The 9355-nt window shown below is 45.6% G+C and overlaps 1 long non-coding RNA gene across 1 annotated transcript; it reads left to right on the plus strand.

Annotated features, from left to right (window-relative positions):
* Positions 1–778: 778 nt before the first annotated feature.
* Positions 779–4071, plus strand: LOC134176083 (uncharacterized). Its single transcript, XR_009969244.1, has 3 exons — positions 779–1153; positions 2357–2510; positions 3140–4071. It is a non-coding gene; the product is annotated as an uncharacterized LOC134176083 (long non-coding RNA).
* Positions 4072–9355: the final 5284 nt, after the last annotated feature.

Below are 9355 nucleotides of genomic sequence, written 5' to 3' on the forward strand. Positions count from 1 at the left end.
TTAAGTTGGAGTTAGACAGTCCTGCCGAGAGGTTTGCTTACACCACAGCTATCTGTCATCTCAGGGCACACCGCTGGGACTGCTCACGCAATGGCAACCCCTGGGGTTTGGTGCCGCTTCTCTTCTGGACAACAGGTCTGAAGTAAGGCACAGTATTACACCAAACCCTGATCCCCGCAGTAGTGTGCAAAGTGGAGCTTTGGTGCCAGGGGCAGGATGTCTGCTTGGTTGTCCCCCAGCTCCCACAGCTGTTGTGGACATACTAAAAAGGTGACATATGTCCTCCTGTAATGAGGGAATGGTCTCGATTGGACTCCTGGGTCTTCCACCTTTTCTTTCTGTTTCGGGCACCTACAGAAATTCTCCGTATCCTTTCAGCACAGAGATGTCTCTCTGTGTGTGAGACCCTGCTGGTGGTCCGTTATTTGCAGGGTGTTTTTCTTGCAAGGAGAATTTTGCAGGCACCAAGTGAAAACTGCTCTTTGGAAGAACTCTGGGTTTGGTACAAACCTCTGAATCTCTCCAGGTGAGTCTGTTTTCAACAAGGTCACCGGATATCCTCACATCTGCTCAGATGAGATGAGTGAATCCAGCTGAGCTGCATTTTATCTGTGCCCTCTCTAAAATGAATTGCAGAGCTGATAAATTCTTTACCCTTTGCCCCTGCCAGCTCTGTAAATTGAAGCTTCTTTCAAAGCTCAAGTGGAAAGTGCCACAGCACCACTGCAAGTGGCAGCTGAGAGACAGGCTGCAACAAGCCTAGACATGTACCCCAGCCCTACTGCTCCATGGACAGCATGGGGGGTGTGTTTTTCTCACAACTTCAGTTTGAGGCAAGATAGAATCAGTGCTCAATACTGCTGGAGGTGAGAGGAAGGGCATCCCCCCTCCGAATTGCTGGTCAGGAGATACTGCAGCAGGAGTCTGAAGCTGATATTACTGGATTTGGGTTTTCTTGCTGGTATGAAGATGATCAGAATCTGGCCTAGGGTGAGGGTGTTTGTGCTTTGGCAGTGGGTGTGAAAGCAGAAACTCCAGAGGGTTGGGCGGCAACATGCTAGTTCTGTTCTCTTCCGTAGATGGCCTTCCGGAGACACGCTGGGTGAGTGGAAAATGTAATGAAATTCCCAGAGCCTCCTGGTGCACTACCAAGGTATTCTTGCCAGCTTTCCAGCCGGAGACATTGGTGCAGCTGTAGGGGCCAGCTCCACAGATAGAGCTGATTGCAGATTAACCCCCTCCAGAGCCCAAGGATTACTCTGAGAGCTGTTTTCTTCACCTGTGAAACAGCACACACTATAGCCACGGTTGCCTTTGGGGTACAATTAGCTGAATAGAGGGCTCACAGTAGGTCAAGCTCTTTCCAAACTGCCTTTTTTTTTTTTTTTTCCCAAAGCTCATTTGTTTATTCTGGTTCACAAACTGAGCAGAACAAACAACGGCAAAAATGTGGTGCATCCCAAATTCTAGCTGTGAGGATGGGTTTCATGACCACTGCAGTCTGCACAAGGTCTCTTAGATCCAAACCATCTGTGGGGCTCAGTGTATGCAAACTATTCATGTTGTCTTTAAGATTTACCAGGGAGCAGTGCCTTAATGTGCCAGAATCTGTAAGAAAACAGAGACCTGCACTACTGACGGTCCTGAGGGTCTTGTTTGAAGCTTCTATTGAATAGATTGATCATAGTCCTGCACCATTTAGTGGTGGAGAAAAAAGCAGGAAGGGGGTTTAACAAGTGTCTCATATGGTTTGTGTTGTCTCTGCTATGCTGAACCTTTCTTTCTGCTCACACAGCAGGGTTTTGCTTTGCCTCCGTTTCCTTTGTGCAGATGGTAGCAATAGGTTTCATTCTCCCCCAGCCGCCAAATTAACAGCCTTGGCGAGCTTTCATTTGCTGGCTAGTTTTGGGTGGTGCTGGAGGATTGCTCCACTCAGTACATTTCCAAGAGTGGCTTTTTAACCCAAGCTCTATAAAAACAAACCTTTTTTTTTGGTTGTTTATTTGTTTGAGAGAAAGGACCTTGGGAAAGCAGATATGGGTTTTGCTTTGACTGTATTTAGTCCACTGAAAGAGTTGGCTTTGAGTTGCATTAGAATAGGAGATTGGCTTCTCGCACAGATCTCCCACAAGCAATGGGCTGAATTGGGAAAAGCTGGTGGGCAGAGGTACTGGAAACAATCTTCTTCTGCTATGTTAAAGCATATGCAGGAGGGACTAATGAAAACTCTGGCCTCATATCACCAAACTCCACAGCAAAGCTTTCCGATCCATCCAGTTGCACTGATCAGCTGCAGAATTCAACAATATCCTGAGCTTGTGAATTTGCAATGTGATTTTTCTCTTCTGTTGCCCAGTCACAGGAATCCAATACAGTATCAAGGAGCAATTGCAGAAGGGCAACCCCTCACCAGTGGCGGTAGTAGCAATACTTAGCTTACAGAGAAATTAGTGGTCTCAACTGCTCCATTGTTACAGAAGCTGTTGCAAGTGGATCCTAACAGGAAACAGGTGAAGAATTAACATTTTTGTTTCAGAAATGGAACAACCCAACCCAAAGGAAGACATAAGCAGTAGGTTTCCTAAACCTTAACAGAAAGCCTATGGGAGGGACATGAATTGAGCCAAGTGCTCCAGACAGAGCCCTTGTGCCTTTACGGTTTATAGATAAATAGTGTGTGTATATAGAGTTTATGCTAAGGGAACTTAGCACAAATTTAAAGTTCATTCCTTGCCTGCCTGCATGCCTTTCTAACTCAAAAAGCTCTGCTCTTGCAATCTTTCTGTAGTACAGCTGCATGTGTGGGCACATTTAGGTTGGCAGCTCTGTGCATACGTGGTACATCTTCCCCTTTTGGGGTTTACTTCATGGCAGAGACCTGTAATGTGCTATAGACTGCAGGACGCAGGCTTTTGGCTATCTCCTCTTATCTTGAAGATGTAGTTTGAAATACTCACTCATCAGGTGTTTCATTTAACCTTGGTTCTACTAGAAACAGAACCTGTATATCCAACTTCAATGCAATGCCAGGAACAACAAAAGATACAGAGCCACTGCTCAGCCTTGCATTTGTTCCTCACATGTGTTCCGGGACTGCTCTCCTCGAATCTCCTCACTGGTTGTTTTCATCCGTTGCTAGAGCCGTATGTCTCAGAAGGAAGGACCAGCTCTGCCATTTGAACAATCCTGCTCCATCTGCTGCTGCTGCTCCTATTGCTGTAGCTGTGTATGGAGTGGCAACTCCGTGATGCCAGGGTTGCAGACACTTCATCATTCTGTCTGTCCTTGCTTGTGTGTTCCCAATAAACCACGCTAGGAGAGGTCATCACAAACTTGCATTTTAGTGCTAGGCTTCAATGGTTCAAGTTTGTTAGAAATAAGATGTCTGCCATTGGCAATTAGGACTGCTGGGATAAAAATTCCCTGGGCATTCAGACCTGCATTCAGACCCCTATTGCTGGGGATACTGCTGTTGCTGTGAGTTAGCTCCCAGATGTGGTCTTTACAAGCCTGCTCTCACCATGAGGGATAAGATCATGGACAAAAACTAGCCAGATCTATTCCATAGTTTGTCATGTGTAGGCTAAACCTGTTCTGGGTTTAATTCTCAGCTCCAGCTAAACTTTTATTTCAGTGGAAACAGTAGTCTGCACAGCTGGCCTCATATTTCATGGGTGGTATGGAAAAAGGAGTCAGAGACGCTTCTGCAGTTTTCTGTCCTTATCAGTGTGCAATACTAAGGGTAAAACCAGGCATCTCATAGAGCATCAGAGAGGCCAGAAGGTCTACTTTGCTCTGTGTGGGGTTTTATTGAGATGGATGTGGCCTGCACAGCCTGGAGCACAAGTTGTTTGTTTTAATTTAGAAATTAAAAATAAAACCATGTTTATTTGCATCAGTAAAGGGGTCTTTTTCTCACAGCTGCTTGAGAAGTGAGCTCTAGCTGCCAAGTAAAATAAGGTTTAATGTTACAGCTTGCACTGGGAAGAGCAGAGCTGGTAACTGCTCTGCAAGCAGCAAGACAGTAGTAGGTACAATATATAGAAATCCATGTGAAGAACAGAACTCAGCTGTGGCAGGAAGGTGTTGCAAAATGCCAGCCACCTACAATGCGTAACCCCTTTGTTGTGTAGGTGAGGAAGGTACGTCCTCAGGGAGGCTCTTAGGAGCAGTGCTCTCTCCACACACTGCCAACCCGTGTCTGGCATTCCTGTTCTGGAAAGCTAGTTAGGAGGTGGCTAGAATCCCTGGTTTCCTTTTAGTCTCCTCTTGTCAAGCTTTGTGCTCTGGTGAGCCCTGGAAAACATGCTTGTTATGTTGGGCAGTGGTTTGCTCCTAAAAAATTGATGAGGAGAAAGCTCGTCTTCCCAGGTCTGCTTTCTCTTGCTGTGTGGACGTGTTCAGTCTCTGTGAGGTCTGTGTGGGCTCAGTGGTGGGGACTGCTCTTTGCTTGCGAGGTACCCACAAGCCTGCAGGGAGGACAGTTGTCAGATGGGGATCTGGTTCTTTTCATCCCTGTTCGAAGGCGATGAAGTGGTTTGTGGGGCAGTGATGACTGGCGTGGTCTCAGCTGTGTTTCATCTGACTCATCTGGTACAGCGGAATAAATGACCAGGGTCAAAATGTTGTTTTACTGTGGCTGAATCTGAAACCCTGAATATCAGTACAAGCAGTGTGGTGCTAGGTACTATATTTATTTACAGACAGAGACTTCCCCTGCCTTTAGGGAATAAATGCAGGAGAAAGAAAAGAGGCTCAGAGGGGCTGGACTGTTTGACAGCTACATGGAGGGGGCACATGTTCAAGTCCTGTGTTTTGGTGCCTACCAGAAAGACTGTCCTTTTTCTTGTTAATGACAAGGAAACATGGAGGAGTCTGACCAACAGCTTGCCCAGATCACATGGAAAACTCATGGAGCGTCCTCTCAAACTGCCAGAGGGTCTTAGGTTGGTTGTGTTGACTGGACTGAATGAGAACAGTTGTCTGCAGAGCATTAAGAGTTATTACCCGCATCTTGTAGCATAACAAGGTATACGCCTGTTCTGTGTTGGTGTAGCCAGAAGCCTTCTGTTGCTGGCCTTCCTCAGCTCTGGATTGCTTTGTGACCAGAATTTAACAAGGCGGTTTACAATGGCTTTGACACCATTCGGGTAGATGGAGCTGGCTCAAAAAGCATCCACCCACTTGCTAAACAGTGCCTCAGGCTCTGAACGCATTAAACTTGCTCTGCTGCCTCATGCAGCTTTCCAGGTGGAGCTTGTTTTTGATGTTCTCCATCCCCCTTGATGCCTTGTGAGCTGGCTCGCTCCGACTCCACCTCTCCTGTCTATAATTTGTATTGTAATTTTGGGGAACCTGCCTGTTGCAAGGTTTTGTGCAGACAAAGAATGGTCTTGGTTTGAAAAATGTCTCTGTCCTCTCAGTTGGTCAGTGAGCGAAAAAGAAGGAGCAAGACTAATAAAAAAACATAGGACACTGAACATACTTGTTCTAAAACTCTGAGTCCAGTTAAACACTCATCTCGCAGGGATGGTAAGGTGGCCATTCGGGTAACTGCAAATTCTATCCCTGTTTTGTTTAAGGATTGGTGATTTGGTGCTGGATTTGACTTGCTGGAATTGTAAAGACATGAAATTTATGAGAAACCTTGATTGAGGCTCAGTTTGATGAGACAGAGATTCCAATTCTGAGTCAAGCTTTAAAAAAAAACCCCAACAATCATCCCAACAACGACTACTTTCTTTTTTTAACCAGAAGCATATAATCTTCTTTGGAACTTCTCCTAAGCACCAGAAGGGCAAAGAGGTGGATACTGTGAGCTAGCACAATTGGTGGCAAGGATCATGCTTTTTTAGACTTTACTAATGCAGATCTATGTGTATGCATGTTGTAAGTTAGCAAGGAGCAAACAGCTGTCTGCCATAGTGCCAGAGTTAGCTGGGAAATGGCCCAAACACAGAAAAGTAGTTTTTAAAAAAAGAGAGAGAAAAAAGTAGCTGTCTTCAAGTGTGTTTGAAATAATGAAAAGAATTGATGTGCAAAGCGATTAAGAGATCTTTGAGGATCAAAAGCCTTGATTCAGTTTTGCCAGTAGAACAAAACTTTTCATCTGTTCTTATGTGGACCTTAAAGTAGGGCAGAAGGGTGTAGTTTTTAAATGATTTCATTTCAAAATTTACTTTGGGCAGGGGGAAAGGGTTCTTTCTGTTTGTTCTTGCTCTTGTTATTCAGTGTCCTTAACACAAAAGGCCAGCCTGGCTGTGAAATGAAGAGCAGGGTCGTTCTATGAACTGGTGGTTCATTAGTCTCCTTTTGATATGTCAGAACAGTAAGGGACCCTTTTATTTTTTTCTCCCCTTTCTTGTAATGTCTGTGTTCTTAAAACAAGACATCTTCCTTCATCATACTGCAGTGGCTGAATCGCTTTCAGAGATTTCCTAAGTGGGTTGTACCAATAATGCTAATCTTGCGCAGACAGAGCTGAGAGTCAAAAGTTGGATGCATAAGGAAGCCAAAACCAAAGGTTTGCAGTGTTCCCTGCAGTAAATCCTGCTCCCCAGCTTTGTGTTTATTTGGAGTTGGGTGCCCCCCCCCACCAGGTTAACTCTGTGTTTGTTTTCCTTGCTTCTCGAGAGCAGGACCGTAGAGCAAGCATAGCCCTGGGAAGGTGCGATAAGGAAGGCTCAGAAGTGCAAATCACTGGATTCCAGCACTGCGAGGTCAGAAGCAATGTGCTCTCGTTTGGGGAAGGAGTGATGGAAGCAGCAACAAAAGAAGGTGAAGGGATCTGGGGCTGGGAGAGCAAAGACTAGGGGAAGTAGAGGACAAAACGAAGGAGTGTCCTTGTCTTTGGGTTTCCACAGGGCACAGCGGAAGAGCTCCCTCTTCCTGTTCCAGCCTGCTCTAACCATTGCAGATAAAGGCTTCCTGGCAGGCTGGAGTGTCTCAGTGGTCCTGGCATTCATGAGGATCCACAGGCAGCATGGATTTGCTCTACAGCTTCTCCATACCAGCTCTGCTGCATTACACACTGCCACATAAAGGGTTACTTTTCAGAGCGGACACAGCTGAGGTGCAGGCTTGTTGGGTTTAATGACAGAAATCCTCTCGATGGTGGAAGCTGTGTGTTGGTCCTGTCTCATTGCAGAAGACTTGGTGACAGCAGAGAGGTTATGTGTTTCTGTTGCCATTGCAGATACTTTATTGAGTAGGCATCTGGTGCCACAACAGCCCAGGTGCTTCCTGTGACCTGGAGCACATGTACTTCTGGTGTGTGGTTTCCTGATGTGTCCTGATTCGGGTCAGGTGGTAGGTGTGCTTTAACCTTCCCAGCAGGGCATCTGTCATAGACTAGTTTAAAGCCTGTTCTCTCCTTGTACTTTGTCACCACCTGTGCAGCAGAGATGGCAACTCCTATTTATGCTGTTATGGGAACCACATCCATATGCTACACGAATGCCTGTCATGCTCTAAGTGACATACCAGTGGCAATAGTGGAAAGCAGAAAACAATTTCAGCGAGAGCTGAAAATTGTATATTTCCATGATAGAGCAACATTGTCAGATGCAGGCTGAAATGAGTAACATTTCACTAACAAAATTCGTTTGGTCTACAAAATTAATTAATCTCCCTTCTTTGACCAGTCCCTAGATCAGCTCTTTCTGTCTGTTCCTAGCATTCCTATGCCCGTATCAGTGGCAGGAATGAAATGTCACCATTGAAACAAGCCTGGTGTCAAAGTTTGTAATTACAAGCCATTTTGTGAGCAATATGATGGGTGAAAAAAAATACCTCCTATGGGCTGGTGATTTCCACCCTCTTGGACTTGAAAGCAGGCATACATTAATTTACTGCATGATTTTTATACTGCTCTAACATCATCATAAGCATGTGTCATTTCAGCATATTATCATTTCTAATACAGCTGTGAGCAGCAAAAGGGAGTAAAGAGGCTTTGTGCCTGCCTTCAGGGTTGAGGGGTGGAGATTAGATTGTCCATGTATTATGTTTTCACAGTAGCTTCTCTCCTGGTGTTCGCATAAATAGTTATTTTTAGGAAGATCATATATTTCCCAGTGATTGTTTTAAATGCATCAAAGACCTCACTGATATAAAGCCTGTGATTTATGGGTTCCCGCTACTTTTTAATAGCTGAACTTAAATCCTGGATTCACTGAAGCCATTTGGAAAATTGGGATTATTCCAAGCTGGAGCAAAGGGAGGGAGACTGGTATTTTGCCAAGATCAGCAGTGATTCATTCCTGCATTCATGCTCAGCATCCAGTGAAGGGCAGAAGCTGGGAATGCTGTAAGGAGAGCTAGCAAGAGATTATGTTGAAGGTGAATCTGCCCTACTCACTCCCTCTGCTGCTAGATAAGGTCTTTTGAATGAGAAGGACCAAATTCTATCATGTTTTTCTTTCATCCTCTCTAAAAGCTGACTTACTTATAGAAGCCTCAAGCCAGCTAACTTGCCTCCTGTCTGTAAGGCATAGAGAGAATTGAATAGTGGCTGCCCTGAAGAATGTCCCTGTAGGGGTGAAGGACTGGAGAACACCTCAGGATGAATATACTTTAGAAATCCCTTACAAAGAGATGTTTTAGTGAGTGCTTGGAATGAAGCAATGTCTGTATCGGGTAGACCAGCAGTCTCTGGCAGTGTGAGCAGGAGCCCTGAGGGACCTGTAAAGGGACAGGGTGGACCCAGGGACTCATTGCTGGCACATTCTGTCATGCTCCAGTGATATTTGGCCTCTGGACACCCTGAGTGAGAGGTGATCGCAGAATAAATCAGATTGGTGATAGGATAATTTAGATTAGGTGCTAAGTCTTGAAGTAATAGAAAAAGTGGAATCTTGCTGTGGTCTAAGATTTACTGGGTTCTGTATAGCCTGAGGACGTTTCTGCTTTCGGTGCCTGTGCTAGGGTTCAGACTCCATCTCCTAGGACAAACAGCTAGACAAACAGTCGCTAACACATAGGGGTGAGGAATGAAAGGGGCTGTCTGTCCATCCAGGAGCCCGTCCTTGCTCTGTCCTTCCCTTCTCTGTGCAGCTCACGGGGTCCATGCTCCAAGCTGCACGTCCAGTAGCCACGGCTGCGCTTATGGGGAGAGCGAGGCTTTTACAGAGGGCAGCTGAAATGCTTCTTAGTTGTGAGCCCCTTGGGAACTGTCTTTCCTCAGAGTGATCTGTCCTCCTTGTCCTCAGGCCAGCTGACAGCGGAGTAAGATTTCTCATCATGTTTTAGTTCTCCCAGCCCTGGGAGAGAAGTGCAGGGAGATGATAATGTAAAAGGAGCCAAGTACCCCAGCGTGGTTCAGTCCCAGCAGAAAGGAAAGGACTTTTTATTTCTC

This window comes from Pezoporus occidentalis, unplaced genomic scaffold, assembly GCF_034315485.1.
Source record: "Pezoporus occidentalis ecotype Australia unplaced genomic scaffold, CSIRO_AGI_Poc_V1 ctg72, whole genome shotgun sequence".
NCBI lineage: Eukaryota > Metazoa > Chordata > Aves > Psittaciformes > Psittacidae > Pezoporus > Pezoporus occidentalis.